This window comes from Enoplosus armatus, chromosome 13 (genome assembly GCF_043641665.1).
Source record: "Enoplosus armatus isolate fEnoArm2 chromosome 13, fEnoArm2.hap1, whole genome shotgun sequence".
Classification (NCBI taxonomy): domain Eukaryota; kingdom Metazoa; phylum Chordata; class Actinopteri; order Centrarchiformes; family Enoplosidae; genus Enoplosus; species Enoplosus armatus.
In genome coordinates, this window is record NC_092192.1 from 23,985,367 (window position 1) to 24,005,606 (window position 20,240).

Here is a 20,240-nt window from a genome sequence, read left to right on the forward strand (position 1 = left end):
TCTCTTGTGATATTGAATGTTATCAGAGATAAACTAGCACCAAATATCATTGTTTAGAACAATGTTTTGATTATGGCTTTACATAGTTATTTGTTCTCATGAGTTTTTTGTTCAGTGTTCAGTCTGTCAGTCTTAATAAATACGAGTGTTGCAGGGATGACGTATTTTTGTAGGCCAGCCTGGAAGTTAGCATCGCCTTGGTTCCCTTTGACAAAAAGCCAATGGGATTTTTCCATGGGATTTTGGATTATTGCAGAAAATAAGCTCTGTGGCAAAACAAAGGTTTATGATACTTACATGTTTTGTTCAGCAAGATAATCGTCACTAATGACCACCGCTTTTATGATTTTTGAAGCGTAAATGGAATCACCAGAAGTGAAAAGCTAACGTTAGGCTATTAACGAACTACACCGCAGTAGCATTACTTCAACGTCACCACCACTAAGCTTCACTTTTAAGAGAATATAGATAGATATAGATATATAGACAGATAGATATAGAGTATAAACACAACAAGGCTGTAAAGGAGGACTAGTGAGTAGATGACTTTCCGTGTTCGGCATGAATACGTTTAATGTCCACAACAACCTCTGTAGTCTCATTTAGCCGCTTGATAGCAACCGCCGTTTTTAAGACACGTAAAAGCTTCAAAATTCCCGAGTGGGGTATCTACTGACGTATTTTATGTTGTAGAACAAAACTTTGAAATAAGCTTGTGTTAACCTCAGACCGTATTTCAGGCATCTAACCAAAAACCCATTCAAAAAACCCAGGGACTTCGAGACGAGGGAACAGGAAGTGTAAAAATGCTGACTCATTTCTGGGTTTTAGGACTCATTCCTGCAGCACTCTAGTTTCTACTGGTACCTAAATGTAGGTACAGTGGAAGAAAACCAGACTATTGGGAACAACAGAGTAACAATAATTAGGAATTTTAGAGGAAAGGACAAATATAATATACTGTAAGTGTTTTTTTAAATACTGGATACCTACAGGGTACAGTGCTGGTAAACAGATGGTATAATGTCATCCAGACACATAATACAGTAGGCTATATAACTCAGCATGTTCAAACCAAAGCACACACATATCTGGTGAAGCCCGTGCTAGAGTAGCAAACAAATCTGGTTAGAAATCTGGAGACACTTCTTCCTTGCCCTACGTCTCGTCATCACTGACATCTTCATCGGAGGAGGAAAAGCGGAGGAGAAACAAGAAAAACAAAAAGAAATTAAAAACAATTAAAGATTTTTTATAACTGCCTGCATACCTCATTCGTCTCGTGTGATTAAAAGAATGAATATAAATACCAGGTTCCTCTGTACCTCATTGAACGTTCAAGATTAGCTATGTTTGATCCACCTTATATGTGACATTATTACATTACTGTGTTACGTTGGTTTTCCCCTCCTCGAATGACAATACAAGCCTTCCACGGCTTGAGAAAGGTATGTTTGTTTTCTACTCCGGCCGGCCCATGAGCTGCTGCATGAGCTGGATGAACAAAGAATGGGCCCATTTCTCGACTTGTTCTTATTCCAGATCATACAATGAAAATGCGCTACTTGCGAGTCCCTTGCGTGTACAAAGTTAGGTTACAATGCAGCAGTCAAACTTCCCCGCCAAATAGCCACACTAAATAGAAGCACGTCTACGCGACCAGATAAGAATCCACGTGGCATAACCACAGACACAGCTTCTTTTGCAGTACTGCACTTAGATCTCTGCAAGTTTGACCACCCTAGACTTGTTCTTAACTTTTAAACTGTCCCAACATTATAACTAGTTTTGATGTTGGTTGGACAAAGAAAGCAGCCTGTAAAAATGCAAAGTCACACTACAAAAATCATAATTTTTTTACTTTGTCCGCCTGAAAAATCTTCAAGGGTCTTAAGTAAATGTAACTACTTTCTATTTTGTCCATGTGGTCCCTGAATGCCACACAACTGCTGGAATACTGTAACAGCTAATACTGGAAATAAAAGTTGAATACTGTTGTGGCGTATCCCACACATATGCTGCGCCTTTTCTGAGCAGGCTGGTGTGATATCTTGTGGGCTGGACATGGTTTGTGATAGCCTTCACCTTATCTGTATTGTGTTGTACTATGTCCTTGCTGATGATGTATCACAGTTTGCTTTTGCCAAAGTGGCACTTTTCTTTGTTTGGTTTGAGTCCTCACTCTTGGAGGTGGAAGTTATTTCAAAAGGCAACCCCTGGAAAAAAGAACCAGTCCCTGGGAGTAATGAAGGCACTTTTAGGGTCTTGTGGGATTTGCCAAAAGCCAGAATGGTAAATGGACTTCACTGATATAGTGCTTTTCAACCTGAATGGTTCTCAAAAGTGGGCTACTGATCAGGTGTCATTCACCCCACACAAGATGTTTATTGTGTCACTGTTCTTGGTGCCTGCAGCACTCTATTGGAATGAGTCCTAAAACCTGGAAATGAGTTAGCGTTTTTACACTTCCTGTTCCCTCGTCTCACGGTCCATGGGTTTTTTTTTAAATGGGATTTTGGTTAGATGCCTGAAATACAGTCTGTGGTTACACACGAGCTTAAGAGATTTTCACGTTTTGTGAAATAAAATATGTCAGTAGATACCCCACTCGTGAATTTTGAAGGTTTTAAATGTCTTAAAAAAGGCGTTTGCTAACAAGTGGCTAAATGAGACTACAAAGATTGTCCGGGACATTAAACACCAACATCATAAACTTTTGTTTTGCCACAGAGCTTATTTTCTGCAACAATCCAAAATCCCATAGAAAATTCCATTGGCTTTTTGCCAAGGGTTTGCCTACAAAAATACGTCATCCTTTAATACTCCTCTTGAGCATGGAGACTTGAGACTGAGACTGCTTTAACTTATTGTGGCGTCTGAACTTGATTAGCTCAGACTTGCCGATCTGGATGGATCTATCTAGTGTCAAGTCACTTTCCATCTGCCACTGTTAAGAAACAATCACGGTCAGCAATGTGCCACATTGTGCCACAAATCGGTTCTACCTTCGTAGCTACAAACTCGCAGCCGGCTCATATAATCCTATCACAGTCTCCTCCACCGGCTCACCAGTAAGCTACACTGTGAGTGCTGATGAAAACAAGCCTGTTTCTGTATAACATTTCTGTAGCGCAGTAAATGTGAGCTGTTAGCCTGAGCTGAGTCTTCAAACGGGAATGAATTGAAGTCAGATTCTGCTTCTTTCCCCATGGTGGACAGCAGCAACATGCACCACATTGTCTTCATGATTTAAAGAGGACCTATTATGCTTTTCCTTATTTTCTGTCATATATATATAATGTTACAATGTTGAATATTCATACTTAACGCTGCCAAAATTGCCAAATAATGAGGCAAACGTGTGTAAAAGTAATCCCTGTGAGCCAAAAGCTCAGGCTTCAGACTGCTCTGAACGCTCCGTGTCAGTTTTTTTAACCGCCGTATCTATCTGATGTCAGATAGGCACGGATGTCCTTATACGTTGACGTTGCACTGTAACGTTAGGTTTACAGTTTGCCATTAGAAATACTTCCGGAACTTGGCCGGCCAATCAGAAAAAAAGTGGGCTTTTAGTGAGATGGGGCGGAGCTCAAACGGCTTGTTTCAGACAGAGGGTGAACTGCATGAGGGGGCCAGTAGAAGATAGATCAGGACTTTTTTGAGCTGTGAAACATGCAAAACTGCTCTAGTGGAGTCACTAAATGAAAATATAGAGCTGGAAATGAACATAATAGGTCCCCTTTAACTTTGTGGCTATGCGAAAATGGGAGCCACTGTGTATAACAGGATGAATAAAGCCAAAGGGCTGGGGTCTGGGGTTCTTGGTTACTGGGACTTCTGACATCATGTCATTAGAAGAGACCGCACACCGACATGAATGTCTTTAACGCTACTTTAATCACCTTAAGGAGCTCTACAGCAACACAGCAGCTCTGCTGGCCGAACCAGACAATAAAGTTACTACAAGTTCCTGTTTATGTGTTGCCCCAGAGATTGTGGGAAATGAATTGCCATATGCTAATGCTGTAGCATTAAGATTCCCCTTAATTTAAACTGCCTAGTGGCCACATTCTTTCGGCCATAGAGTAAGCCAATTCTGGAGCAATCATCAGTCAGTTTGGCATGTGCACTATCACTCGAAATTCCGACTTTTTCATACAGCACTTAAAGGGAGCAGAGGCAGCAAACTCACAAAAGCCCCTTTGTCATTTTTTTTTTACTCCTCTTTATTACTTTTTCATCTTTCTCCGGGTTCAAGACTGCTCAGAAGAGCCTGTTAAACGGTTTAAACGGAGAGTTTAAATTCTTAGAAAAGGGCACTTTTAAAAAAACCCGTTAAAAGCCAGGATCCAAATTTAGACGCCTATTGTGTCGTGAATACAACAGAAATTTGACCATGAAACCCATTCTATTACGTATAATATTGTGCTTTACTTAGTGCTTGAACTTTTTCATTGTATTTGTTTCTTCCATATAGGCTGCTCTGCAATGCATCTGTTTTTATAATAATTCGATTTATTACATGAAAAAAAGAAAAAACAGACTAGAGAAGAAGGGAGGAGGAGGGATTTCCTTGCTCCAAAGAAGAAAAAAAAACCCTCTTTCCTCCAGTTTCCATTAGCTGGAGGAAGAGGAGGAGGAGGCTGGACATTCCTCTCATACTGCAGACCAGGCCGGCGGGGGGGTGGCTTCGTGCCGCTTCTCCTGTACTTTTTTTTTTTTTTTTTTTTGTAACGGTGAAAACATGAAATTTACGAGGAAGGACGAGGACTTTGTGGCCGCGGACAAGCTCCCGCTCCCGGGGTAAAAGGATTAAAAACCCGCGGCGAGACTCGCGATTGACCGGCGGCGGAGACTTTTATTATTGTAGAGGGAGGGATTTTTCTTTCTGCAGCCAGATGAGCCGCCTCGGTGCCGCAAGGAGAGGAGAAAAATAACCGAAAATGAGGTCTCCACTGAGCTGAAGGATCAAGCTGTGGGGTGGGGGTGGGGGGAGTGAACGGAAGAAAGCTCATCGGAAAGGTAAACACTGTGAATTTGCTGGCACGTAGTTAGTTCAAAAGTTTGATTCAACTGTGCGCCGGTTTCCCACCCCCCACTGTCGCTGCTCCTTGCCGTGAAAACTTTTTGAAGGGTAACAAACGCGATCACACCGGGGGCGATCCGTCAGAAATCGAACCCCCTTCCTGAGCCTCACCCCCTTTTCGATTTGAACCAACGTTTTCCGACGCGTTAACCTGCCGCACGCGTGCGAGGCGTCAGAACGTGGCTTGATGAGCCATTCACGAGACATGGGCCCTCAAAGTTGACCCATATTGGGACTGACCCCCCTCCCACCACCACCACCTAAAGACACAGATATACAGAACAGTTGCCCAGAGTTTCAACACTTTTGGGCCAGAAATTAATATGCACATTGATTTTTATATTTATGAAAAGTCATTTTTCTTTTGCATCAGGAAGGCAAACCACAACAATAAAAGAATAGTTTCAAGGTGTTGTATGCAATACTCATGTCAGTCACACTGGTTTCATACTTCTGTGAACTAATGACTTGAAGTGACTTTTAAGTATTTTCTGCACATACTGATAAATAGGAGCTTCAAGTTTGGATTTTTCCTGGGGGGGGGGGCAGAAATCCAAAGCTTAGCTTGAGATTTCAATCGCAATCGGTTCACAGCAATAACATGGTTTCATCCGATAGGTTGGTTAACAAAGGTTTGGTCTGTCAGCCCTGCAACGTGCTTCTGGGCTTGTGTCGGGTTGATCCAGGTGACCTTTGACCTGTGGGGAAAAACCATCCATATCATTGGTTAGGAGGAAGGAATTCCACATCTTTGTGTATTTGGGAATTGCACAAAATAATATTATCAGTTTGGAGAAATTTTAAGAGCAATCTGCATGTAGAGTGATACTTATGATATTGATATGATATTATTCTGAAAAACAGCGTAGTATTAAGACTGGAGTTGAGAGCTTTTTTCAGTTTGCTGTCTGATTTGTTGTAACGTCGTATAACAATGTTATACTATGTGGCATTCTCTCATTTGCCTGTCTTTATTGCTCGGAAACAGAGAGACACACAGCACCCATAACATGCAACATATGTGTTGGAGCTGCATTACTTTGGCAGACATTACGATTGTGATGTGATTCATGATTAGTGGGAATGGTCTTTTTTTTTTTTTCGCATTACAATTTTCGTTTACACTGAAAAAAATATTAAAATCTCGATGATCTGGAGAACAACACACCTCTGCGGCACTACAGGACTAATGCTTGTCACACATTTTACCCTAGCCCTCTTTTTTGGGAATGCAGAGGTAAAACCGTGGCACGTGAGATCAGACACGCCGTGGTTTACTGCTTGAGGGAAGAAAGTCCCTATTCAGCCATCCAAAGTTCAGGTTCAGGTTAAAGGGGCAGTCCCACTCCATCTCCATACTGCCAAAGGTTAGGGTAGAGTTTTAAAGGGCCATACCAGGGATTTAGCATGTTTTAGCTCAACAGCTACTATTAGCATACATGTCACATCACTGCTGACCATTTTACAATATGTTTTTACTGACTAATCTGAGAGCTGTGGGGAGAAGGACTCGCCTTCCAGTCTGGTTTCGTCTCGTTCCGTTAATCAACACTTTCAGGTGATGCCGTCGTAAATGTCCTGGTTGAAGTGTCTCCACAGACTACAGCTGAACACTGTCGGCATACAGTTTGACACTAACCATTGGTCATTTTCACTGTAACTAGAGCTGGTGGAAGCCTCATGCTGCAGACCCGCATGTTTATTAGAATTTAAACTCTGTAATAATAGAACTGTGATGCAGAAATTGTAAAGTAGCTTATATTGACGGGATTTCAAAGAACTTTAAGTTATGGCTGCATTCATTTTCATAGGTATAATGTCATATTTTGGAAGGAGGTTGCACAAGTCTTTGCAAGCTCTACTGCACTCGTCCCTTTGTTGTAGACCGTTGTGCTCTTTGCCTCTTCAGTGATTACCTTTCTACAGTACACATGGACACGTTAGTAAGGCTACAGAACATTTTCCTAGTGATAACTTCGGCTGTTGCCATCTGTGAGGTCGCAGCAGCCTCTCAAGAGTCTCCCTGTATTTCCATGTAGGAAATATTTGAGTGTGAATGAAAACCCCCTACAGATTAGAGACTGAGGGGCCCAGCGGGTTTGACTCAGAGCCTAGAAATTCCTCTCACTGCTCTGCTTCTCTGTGATATAAACACTTCTCGCTCTACTTTTACCACTCTCTTCCAGCTTCTGCCTCTCTCCCTCTCGTTTTCTTGCCCCCACGCTCCATTTCTCCAACTTCCTGTCATCTGCTCTGCCCGTTTTTTTGTCTTTAATATTTAATTTTTTTTTGGTCAAAAGTCCTGGCTTGCTGACTTGACTAAATCTCGCAGTGGAAAGAAAGCTTTTCAGATCTTCTCCCAGTTGGAATGGGACTGTAAAAAAAATACATCTGAAACGGAATATCGTGGAATTCAGGGGACGTTAATGCATTTTGTTGAAAAGCCAGGAAAATACCACGGGATTTTACAAACAGCTCTGGTGGTTTTCTGTCTGGTTTGTCTCCTCCAATTTAAAAGGAATAAAAAGTCAGAAGAGTGCTCTGATTAATTCATGGAAAGTTGTGCGAAGTTAAGTCACATCCACGTGTGGGGAAACCAGGCAGCGGCGACAACGTTCAGGTTCCCATAATCCTTCTGAAGAACCTCCAGTGAAGGCTGTTATGGCTTTCAGGGTATGCTTCCCATCGTGTGCATACTCGACTACCAGGACATGAAAGTGGAGGATAGGATATATCAGGCATAATAAAAAAGCAAAATGCAAAAACCACAAATGTCGCGCAGCATTTAGTGTGACATCATTATATAAACCGATTTTCTCTCGGCACCCCCTGTAACATACCTGTAACATGGCTTCAGTCTTTGAGCAGAGAAACTGAAGACTGTTGGCCTCCACCTACACTTTCCTTCCTCCTGTTAGATCAGGAGGAGGTAGACGAGGGAGACGCGCTTAAATTAGACCTCAGCCAAATTCTTTGGAAATGTAAGCAAAGTTTTCTGCAGACTGAAAACCAAACACAATCACCTCTGACCCACGATGGCGCTCTGGTAGCTACCTCGACCCGAAAGCTAACACCAAATGTACACAGGATACGGCTGCGATGCCTTCAGGTTGCGCTACAGCTCGGTTGTCCACAGGAGACATTTCAGAAGCCAAGTGTCTGTTCTTTGGCAATTTAGTTTAGACATTATTCATGTTGTACAAGCATAAATACGTGTTCGCAGCTCATTTAGATGTGGTAACCGATACTTTACTCTGTGTAATTACTATACTACCCCATAGAGTCTTTAATCTGTATGGGTTAATAAAGTTATGCCTACCTCAGGTCTACCAAGTGCAACCTAGCAACCTAGGGTTATGGACGCATATAGGGGACAATATTAAAATGATAATGTGAACTTGAAAATGAAAATGTAATTCCACAAGAGCATTATAATTGTCCACATATGTATGTTATTTGAGTAAAATTGAAAATGAAAATGTAATAATCCAATTTTCATTTTTTACTTTCACATACTCGCATGGGCGTCCTGTGACCATATTAAAATGAAAATGGAAAAGCTATTTGACATGTAAATTTTCAAAGTCGTACGCCGCTGTACAGTGGACGTTATTCAAATGTTAATGCAAATTTGAAAATTTTAAATGCAATACAAACACCGCATCCTGATGTTCAATTTATGCAAGCATTATTTAAGTCACAATTAAGATTAAAATGCAATTTTCTAACGAAATGAAAACAAAAACGGCATTTGACATTTCATCTCTAAAAACGCATCTCATTCCTCTCACACATTCAAGAGTAGAAGACACTGACACACAGAGACAAAGTTATTGATTGGCTTCCATTGACAACATCCCAGAAAGAAAATCTCAAGTCCTAGGTCACTGACATTGCATTTCACTTACCCTGTCGCTTCTTGTCCTTTTGCAGTTACGGCATTTGCCAGAATGCTTTTAACAATCATCAGATACCGGACACTGGCTCGTTGCAGACTGCTCATGAAGGACGTGAGAGCCTAAGTGTCTCGTCTCAGAGGCCAGTCTGTCATGTCGCTGCTTTGAATTCGGATCTATTTTCTGCTCCTGTGGGTGCAGAAATTGGTCTCTCTCCCTGTTCTCTGATGGATTTACAGTTGACGTTTTAGATCAGTAAAATGTCGTTCAGCTTCGCTGCAACAGCTGCAAACGTCTGGATGTCAGTGTCTTTGTTTGGCCAATTATCAAACTGTAATTCAATTCCTGGCAAACCAGGCATTATATTATATGCACTATTATATTATATCTGTTTTGCAAAAATAATTATAACTTTTGCATACATTATATCATATAAGAAATGAAACACACTGAACAACCTTTTCTTTGTTGCAACCTTTTTGGGATTATGCTTAAAACTTGTGCAGCATCTGAAACTGCTTCTTAGGGGACTCTGTCATGAGGTGATTAACACCTTAAGTAAGTTGACTTGCAACCAAGGTCCCAAGCTGAACGACTGCACAAATGTGTTGGCAGAGCAATCAAACCTTGTTATTGATGAACCATGTCATTGTTAAACCTGTGCCAGTGTGCTGAGTTTCAGGTTGAAATTGAAATATTTCACATTTGCAACATATGAAGAACAGAATTTAAACGTTTAACTAGAATGTAATCAGAGGTCAGATCTCTTATTACTTGCGTCATTTTCTTTCAGTTTCACATATTTGTCTCTTTCCTCCTGTACTTCTGTCTCTGTTATCTCAATCTCTCCCTGACAATCTCAGTCTCCCTCTCGATTTTCATTTTACTTTGTACTTTGGTCACTTACTTGCACTGGGAAACATGGCAACAGGGGAGAAATGTTTAGAGAAGTTGGAGTGACCTTGGCGAAAACCGCATTGGAACAAAGCTCTCCTCACAAACTGACTGCTCCTTAGGTGTGCCCCAGGGATCCATCCCGAGCCCTTTACTCTTTAGCTTGTATGCTAACTACTTTCCTACTGTATGCTCTGATGTAATGCCTACTGAAACAAGTTAAAAAAGAACTTAAGCTGGTTAAATGTACAAGGACAAAGTAGAGAACATGCTCAGCACCAGTAATTCACGCCCTAAATGGGATGGTGTGATGTCTATGATGGGGATGCAGTCCAAGAAGTGTCCAATACCCTTCAATGGTAAGCCTGACCTTGACCTTTCCAACACTTTTTATAATCGTTATGATGTCCATGATTTTAGTGAGGAGCTGTCTGCCTTCAAAAATGCTGTTCCTGAACAGAATATTGTGCATGTGGATAAGGGCCATGAGTTTCCTTCGTAGGGTGGCTGGGTGCACCCTCAGAGGTAGGGTAAGGAGCTTAGAGCTCGGAGTAGAGATGGATTTGTGAAGAACAGAAGAGACTGGATTTTTAAATGTCAGTCCTAGAAATATTTAAATAATTGTGACAATTGGGAATATTTCGGACATTTGGGGAAATCTACTTATTTCTACTTTCTTGTCGAATTAGATGAAAATATTGTTACCACTCCAATATCTGTGTGTTTAGTACAGAGCTGGAGTGAAACATTTTTGTATAAATGCTCCTACAGCTTAATGATACATGATCCTACCTGCTGAAAAGACCCGATTTAAACCTGAGAGGTGCTTTGTTATTGGACTTCTCTGCTAGTCATGGATTGGCCATAACAAACAGCATGTTCATAAATAGGGTGATTCATAAGAGTACTTGGTACCAGAACACCTCGGGCCAGATCGACAGATGATCAACTTTGTGGTCAAAGAGGTGAACTGCTAATCCTGACTGGGGATATTGTCGAGCGGTGAAAAGAGTTCTTTGAAGAACTCCGGAACCCAGCCATTATTGTAAGGTAGTTAAGGAGCCCCTCAGCGGTATCAATCTCGTCCAGGCAAGATTCACCCTGAAATGGTGAAGGCTCTGGACATTGTTGGGCTGTGTTGTCTGACACAATGTCATGTGGAGGTTGGGTACAGTGCCGGGTGGTGGTTTCCGTTTTTAAAAAGGGTGGCCGGAAGGTCAGCTTTTCGAGGTATCGCACTGCTCAGCTTCCCAGGACAGGGTGCTGGAAAGAAGGCTCCGACCAATTGTTGAATTTCAGATCCAGGAGGAAAAATGCAGATTCTGTCCTGGTCATGGAACAGTGGACCAACTCTTTACCCTTGCAGGGTTATTAGAAGGGTCATGGGAGTTTGCCCATCCAGTCTACATGTGTTTTGTGGACTTGGAGAAGACTAACGACCGTGTCCCCTGGGGAGTCTTGTGAGGGGCACTGTGGAAGTATGGGGCATGCTATGTGGTATGCTATGACCATCCGGTCCTTATATAACCGGAGTGAGAGCTGTGTCTGTATTCTCAGGCTCCGCCAGGGTTGTTCCTTGTCATTGATTCTGTCCCTGGATAGGATCTCAAGGCACAGCCAGCGGGAGGAGAGTGTACGGTTTGCTTCTCTGGTCTTTGTAGATGATATGGCTCTGTTTGCTTCATCAGACCACTGTAGTCTTGACTCACCGGATGTAGGCTGCTGGGATAAGTCCATTCTCCTCCCCTTTCGGTAACTGCGCATTATTGTTTTCAAAGTCCGTGCTTTTAACAGGCCCAATGAGCTCCTCCAGAACTAAAGTATAGGTAGGCTTCACCCCTGGGACACAGATGATCAAGTTATGTTTGTGTTATTTAATAGTAAAAGTTGTATCACATAGTCTACTTACGTCGTTTAAGTTACTATTTTATGTGCCCCAAGATGATTGTGATTAGTGAAAAGAAACTATTCTCCAAAGTGTGGAGATGGGTCTGGCTATGCGAGACTAGACCACAGAAACCCGGCCCCAGATAAGCGGCAGAAAATGGAGTGATGGACAGTGAAAAGAGGGAATAATCAAGAAGGAAAATAAGGATGTCAAAGAAAAGGGATATTGATCAGAAAAATTGCAATTATATATATTCCTCAAATAATTCAGCCCTACCAAAGGGTTGGAGTGTCACTTTAAGGGCAGAGGTAGTCTGCAAGTGAGGCAGAAGAGGGCTTGTGATAGAGAGGTTGCTTGTTTAAATCTACAGTTGCGGTGAATTCCCTTAGCAGTGACCTTCAGTGGGGCCTTTAAGCAGCTAAGCCGAAACTGCTGAGTGAAAAAGTAAAAAACTGTGGTAGCACTGGGCAGCACCCAGTGACTGAATGTGAAGCAGGGTGTTTCCTTAAAGAGGAAGTAGAAAGTAACTGAACTTTCCCTGGATAAAAAATTATTTTTATTGTCCAAGCAGCATCATTAACTAAATATGCGGCAAAACAAGATCTTCATTCTTCCCGGTCAGCTCAAATACCTGAGGTTGGGTTTCTATCTGTGTCATTACACCACCCAGCTTGAGTCATGTCTCTACTTGCCACTGTCATTTTATACGTCAATAACGGAGTCTCATCATGATGTCAGGTCTCATCCTGCAACCTGAAAATGTTCCTACTTGATATTATAGTAGGTATTCTTTCTTAGTTGAATATACATTTTGCACAACAAGATGTGGTTTGTTGCTATAAAGAGCAGTTTGCATTGATTTCAGCATGTTAGAATATTAACCTATTTACATCTTAGATATTTAGCTGCTGCTCTTATAAAGTGAATGAAGTTCACTTCCCATATCGTAAACCGTACAAGCGCTGAAAATACTCCTGTTACCCTGGACTGATCATGTAAGACAGAATTAGGCAGAAGGGATATATATATATATATATATATATATTTTGTTTTTTTTAAGTAATGGGGCATATTGCTGATGCAAACTCAAAAGTTCATGTAATTAAGTTGAACTGTAAATAGATTTTGACATTATGTCCATTATAGCCCGACCGTATGTGGAGTTGTGGGGCCGATACAACAAAGATCCGGATGGTGCAGTGTTAAAACGAAGAGCTGCTGCAGAGGCTTTTTACAGTTTGGGCAAACTTCCAACATGAAATTAAGCCGAGCCAGGGCTATTCTCCTCTGCCCTACTGACATACAGAGAGGCACTGTATGTTGCATGAATACGACAAGACGGCAATGATGGTGTGTCTGCCCTCAGGACAAGGCATAATAAAGTTTTGAATCGAGTCAAAGTTGCACAGCATGTACATGAAACAGCTCACTTTTTTTTGTTGTATCAAGTGCATCCTCTGCAGCTTTGACTATTGTATGTGTCCAGATGACATTATCCAGGAGCTGCAGGTCATGTGACTGTGTCTGTCTCATGTTTGTCTCAATCAGCTATCTGTGTCATCACGCAACGATTTGATGACTGGTCTCATGCACGTGTGGTGACTCAAATCTCTTTGGTCTCTTCATGTCTCCAGAGTCCTGGTCCTTTCTTTTGTTGAACTGGACTGTGTTTCTTTGTATGAGAATAGTGAGAGTATCAGCTCAAGGACGTCCTCTGCAGTGTAAAATAGCTGAGGGGAAAGTCACATTCTGCCTCCATGTTATCTTTTGATCATCACAGAAAAAAATAGCAGTCTTGCCCAGCAGTCCACCCTGCTGTTGTTAAAGTCACAAGCCGTGAAAGGGGGAAGTTACAGTCTCGAGTATTTATCTCATTGACGGTTGGCAGAGTAAACGCTGGTAAAGCAGTTACACTAGTGCACAGGTATGAAGGAGTGGCCCAGTGCTGAATGGTCGCCAGATCCACCTGTCTCTACTTCCCAGCCCCACCTGTTGGAGCGAGGGAAGAGGAGGTGTGTGTGTGTGTGTGGGGGGGGGGTTGCCGCCTCAGACCTGCACAAAGTAGATGTTGGTAAAACAGAGGCACTCAGTGAAACGGACAAACATTGGATTACCTCCCAGTTTTTCACTCGGGTTGGTTTTATAGAGAAGACACAGTGATTTTTCTGGAGGAAGCCACACAGGTAGGAGCATTTTTTTTTAATTTAGGGTGGAAGCGTCATTTAGCTTGCAGTTATCTGAGGTGCTCATGGGGAACACATGAAAAAGCCCTTAATCCAGTGGTTCAGTTTGGGAAGAGGGGATTAAAACACACATTGTGTTTCAGCCTCAGTTTTCATCAAAGCCAAAGACGCCGTTGAACTTAATTCACGAGTTCATAGTTTCTTTGTTGTGATGCCCTGGAACCCTACTTGATTTCAGTATATTCACTTCTTCATATCCGGAGTACCTTGTTGTATGTGACGCTGGGTTATTTCTAATTCATAGATTTCAAATCCCTTTCAGATGCAGGAGGCAGTGTGTTTTCAGCAAGTAAAAAAAGTTTTCAGCATAAACAATAACAACCGCACAATAAGCCAACGACTGAAATGAGCGATGACCAAAGAATGTGGCAGTGTGGAAAGTCATGAACAAACTTGCAGCTGGAGACTGACAGACAATGATCTCACCTGCCTTTGGTTTTGCATTTTAGAATCTCAATAAATTGCGTGCTAGTTCACAGTGTTTGTCAGAGTTTAGAGTTACGGAGTACAGCCTTCATGCCTACCAAAGTCCACCCTTGAGAGGTATAGGTTGTGAAAACAGCCCTATAGTAAAACAGTACAGGGGGATTAATCCTGAATTTTACCGACCAATAAGATAAGCAAGGTTTGGGTTTGGCTAGCTGGCTATTTAGCTAACGTTATATTGGGTGCCTTTTGTCGACACTCGCTCAACATTTCGTAAAGTCGATGTGCTTTCGTGGGGGGGGGGTTGACGTGCTACAGTAACCTTTCCAAATGTTGAACTCATTGTTATGAATGAACAGTTATGATTATTGACAAGTTTGTACTTAGCATTAACACGTTAGCGACTAACCACCACCGTAGACCGTTTTTCTTTACAAGGATTCAATGAAGGAACGACACCTACAAATATTATCAATGTCGGTTGTGTATTTCTTAAATTGCTGTATTGGCCAAGTGAAATTAATAATTCACTAGTGATAGGCTTTAGGCCTATAGTATACTATTCGCTTTGGCTGTGTTCGAAATCGCAAACTAACGTACCTCCTACTATACTGCCTCAATGCATACTCAACCAGTATGTACTGCCTACTTTCAAGTAATTGAACTATTAATTATGCCATTACTAGTAGACTGTTCACGCTGCAAGCAAGTTGTATCAATCACATGACCAGTCCATAGGCCCCTAGTTATAGTTCAAAGATTATTGGACCCCAAAGCCAACACTTTCTTACTCCATTTCAATAACCAGCTAATGTCTAACAATAATAAAAAGCACTGCCCTACTGGCAGTAACTGTGCAACCGCTGGAGTTGGCTGTTTGATCACTTCAGAAAGAAGACATCTATGCAGTCACAGCCCGCGCTTTACATCACAGGGTAGCCTGGCGAGGTGCTACAAGTGTGCTGTGTTTTCTTGCTCCCACGTGGTCTGGTTGTGCGACAGGAAGTGAAGTCAATGCATTAGCTGTCCTGACAAATGATGACGGCATTATTTCAAACTGCAGAGGAGCCTGGCTGCCGTGCTCTTAAACAAACTTGGTGTGCAGAGGACAGTTATTATTTAGTGACCAGGTCATAAACTGTATGTGTGTGTGTGTGTAGAGAGAGAGAGAGAGACAGAGAGACACTTCAAGAGTTTGGGGAGACTCCCCATTGTAGGATAGTGCTGTAGGATACAAAAGCACCATGAATCAGGGTCAGTGATGTCAAAACCATACGTCAGTCATTAATACTCTCCTCTAGGTATGTGCGATTGGCCTGTGTATAGAAATACCACAAGGGAACTCAGGTATGGTGGCAAAGTTACATTTATGGATATAAGGCAAAAAAGGGTTGTGTGCGTTGTCTGTGGGTGACTACGCCGCGAGTGTTAAGTGCCCACGACATGGAGTTTTACGTTCTTGAGCGCGCGTCGGCCACTATGTAGCCTACAGTGGCCACGTGCAGAGGCCTCATCGCTATGCATCGCTATATGAGTATAAGTCTGGCTTTACACGACAAGTTTACATTCACACGCACACACACACACACACACACACACACACACAGATCAGCACTATATATCACGGCAAACGCACCTTCAGACAAGTGAATGTTTAGACCTTGGTTGCTGAGTTAACTGTTTGTATGAACGGGTTTATGGAGACGCAGGGGTGTTCAGGGGGAGGAGGACAGAGCAATACATCTGGAAGTGATTATTTAGAAGGGAAGGTGGATCAGTTCTGTTGTCATACTGATTGTCTTACTCATACTGTCTTCTGTCCTCTCAGAATGTTTACATGTCACCCAAAATTCCACAGGTGTGGCACGTTGAGCTACATCGGCTTGTGTCTTATGTGTGTTTTGATTCCTGGAAATGTTTCGTGTGACTGAAGGGCTCCGCTGATGCATTTTTTTTTTCATGTCACTGAATGTTTTGTGCTACTCTTCACTTCTGCGAAGCATATTTACGTCTTCCTTGAATAAATCAGGAGTATTCAGCGTTTTCTCAGGTGTGGAAGGCCTCTTTAACATCATAAGCTTGAATGGAAATCGGGCAAATGAAATACTTCAAAGATGAGCAGTTGTCTACAGTGGGGTGACACATTCCTCTTGTTCACAGGCAAACTGACAACCGCCTTTTTTAAATTCAATCAGTTTGCCAAATCAAACAGTCAATCAAACTTTAAATACGGGGGGAAAAAAAGATACCTCCTCCAGTTTTTTTCCCTGTGTCGGACAGACGTTTGTACCACATTCAGTACATGTGTGTGTAGGTTTTGTGTTTTTGTGCGTGCAGGTTTAGTCAACGGGATAAGTCTGTGTTTAATGTTGAGACAAAACTGGGCTGAGGCCCACATCATGTTACGTAGCAGAGCGTCTTCTCGGTCTCATGAAACCCTCAAAATGGAATTTTACAAATGGATAGTGATAAAAAGCTACGCATATTTATTTTGTGAAAGGAAAGGGTTTTCCCTGTACAGTGAGGCTCATGAACCCTCTTATGATGGAAGACGGACTTCACGGAACCCTTTTGGTTCACTGTCACAGAGACACTTTTTCCATGATGAGTATTAATGGCTATTATATTATGAATGTGGTGACGGGGTAAGAAAAAGTATGGAAATCAAAAACAGCTGGAGATGGGATGAGAGCAAGCAGAAGAGGAGAAATGATTAAAAAAAAAAAAAAAGAACCCTGACAAGCTTCGTATAGTGGAACACAGGTACAAAACTGCTCGCACAGTCACATAACTAGGAATCAGAGCTGCACCGGTTTAAAGTTTTACACAAAATGCCCCTCCTTCTATTTTTGTTTTTAATTGTTTCAGTTTCCATCCGTCCCTCTGTGCCATGTGTGCCAGAAGGGATCCCATTCAACTTGCTCCAACACCAACATGTTTCTCTGTAAACATCATGCTAAGGATCTGGTTTGCTCCCAAATTGCCATGGTGACTGCGGCGCATTCAGTAGCTCCCTCGAACGACATTTTTGTTTCAATTTTAGTTTTTTCCGCTTTTATTACCGAAGCCCGTATTACCTGTGACAGAAATACGCTCATCGACGTTGCAAAAACCAAGCCCAGGGATTGGATTACGTGCAGTGGGCCTTGAGACTATCGCTGGTGACTCTGTCTTCCAACCACCCAGCCAGACCAGCTGGACCAGACGTCAGTGCAAGAGATGCGATCGCCCCAAAAACAGCGGGAAGTGCACAGATTTAGCCCCCCATCTGGAAAGGAAGCCACGCTTTTAATCATGCATTACCCATATCTGTCCAAGTTCTGCCCACTTTGGGATATAAAGGGGAAACTGCTGATTCTGGGGAAGGTGCCGATTTATAGATCACAAGTGGACAAGTTGCAAATGGGCTTCTTAGAACCCACATGAGCAAGGTTTTTTTATGCTCAGCGACGAGTCGAACGCAAGCACACCGTCGGAAATGATCTTAAGTTCAAGTAGAAATCTAAGAACATCTTTATAAGTGAGGCCCCAGATTTTGGTGGGTAGTGTATGAAAAATGTGATGTCGCCTAATCAGCCACCATGTTTTTCCAGTTTGAACTCGAGTTGCAAAACAGTTGGAGCTACTTTGGGTACTCCTGGCTCTTTAAGTAAAAGTGTTTCTTTTGTTGCTTTAATTATCGGTACAGAAGATGAGAACAAACAAATGTGAGAAAATACATGGTTCTTTCAGTCAATTTTGATTGAATTCCACATGGTGTTTGGTTCACAACTTTTAACAAGGCAAGACTCTGAAGCAATGGTGACCGAGGCTCATGGGTGTCATAGTATTTAGAGTCATCCACCGAACTGACAGAAAATACCTGATTTCTCAGGATCAAGTTGAAATGATTCAAACAGGTGGTCACAACATAATAATAAATATAAATCATAATTTTGAAGGGGAAATTGAGACAGCGGCTCCTCCAACGTTGCAGCTGTCTTGTGTTAGCCCGAAGTGACAGCAGTTCCAAGCTGACGCTCGCTGAGCTCGTTCCAGACCACAATCAATGCGTTTACAGGCACTGTATTAATACAGTTACTCTAAATGCATATACATGCATCATGTCAGTGTGTGTGTAACGGAGTAGACTGACAGTGTAGTGACAAATGCTCAGTTGTGGAAACCAAGCTTATTTAGACTTCTGCAGGCCACTATTCGTTCCAGTTTCAGTCGGACTTTGATTGGAATTATTTTAAATACATTGGAAATGCATTGCTACGTGTTGTGAGCTCTCCTTTGCTGCTCTGCTGTGACTCTCACTGCCTGAAAGTCTTTTGTCACACACATGTAAAAAGCCGATGATAATTCCACGTACCTGTATACATAGCCAAGAAATCAGCGCTCTCCAGGAGAAATCTATCTGGGGAAACCAGGTTTCTACAATCCCCTAAACCGATTAAAGAAACAGGTTTCTCGTTTACACTGGAGAAAGCCGACTGTAACCTTGTCACTTAAGTGCATGTAAATGAATGAGGCAAAAGTTGTGGGCCGCTTTGCAAAGCTATCACCAACTTCCCAGACACAGTCTTCCATCTCAAATGAACCTATTTATTTCCTCACTGCAGAGTGTTTGGGTCTCAGCGACGCCGAACCAGCGCCTCTACATCCAGGACCTGCTGAGCCTACAGGAAGGCCAGAACCAGGAGTCGAACCACTTGCCACCGTCACCGTTACACCGGACCACCTCTCACCAACAACATCACCAACCTATCTCACCTCAAGTCCCGCCCAGGCGGCCTCCCGGTGGGCCTGCTGCAGCATCGCAATATGAGCCGCTGTTGCCACTGATGCCCCTGAGAGAGCGCAGTGAGAGCAGCCATACAGGTAGGTATGAGGGGGAGAGGACCTATGACATTTCGGGCAAATAAGTTGGTTAAGGGAAACAGATAAGGCAGGAAGGAAAGAGAGGAGTAAGGGGTAGATATTTGAGGGCAGACGAAAGGAGACGGAGAGACAGGAGAAAGGAAGGGCAGAGGAGGTGTTAGGGCAAGTCATATGGTAGAAAAAGTGCAAATGGATTGTTAAACCAAGGGAGTGGGATAACAAGTTTAACAGTCTGTGCGCACAGTTTAAGTAAGGCTTCCAGAACATCCATCTGGCTTTCAGAATAAAAAGGGGGGAATTATAACTCTTGGCAAACGCGCTCGTTTTGCCAATGGTTTCGCACTATTCCATTGATCAATGGGTGGAGGTTATGGTCAAGAAACAGCAATGTGCCAGCGAAGGTGAAGGAGAAGACTGGAAGCTAGTAAACACTGATGTGAACAATGCAGGATTTAGAATATTTAAAAAATCGGCTTTGCAAATGTTTTATGAGAAAGGAAGTGCACTCAGTGCCTTTTGGCAGGGCTGAATCATACACTCAATGCATGTTGGTGAGTAACCTTTACTAATGAAGACTTTGCAGTGTCTGATGTAAACCCTGCTGTGATTGGCTAATGGTCATTAGGACATATGTTCTGGTATTCTAGTTGTTTGCCAACAGTGATTCCTTTAGGAATTCCTTCAGTGGGTATAAATAACAAATTACATCACCTTAACAGTATAATCTAACCTCCCATCCCTTTTATTCTGAAGGTCAGAGGTGCAAATTAGAAGTCTTATCGTTCACATGAACACAACGTGCAAGACTTCTTTTTCCCCCTTACAGGGGGAGTCTGTGCACTAGGCTATTAATAATGAGTTACAAAGGTTTTCACTAAGTCACTGCCTCCCTCATCTCAACAGTATCATCTGTCATGCCATCCCATTCTCGGCTGTCTTTA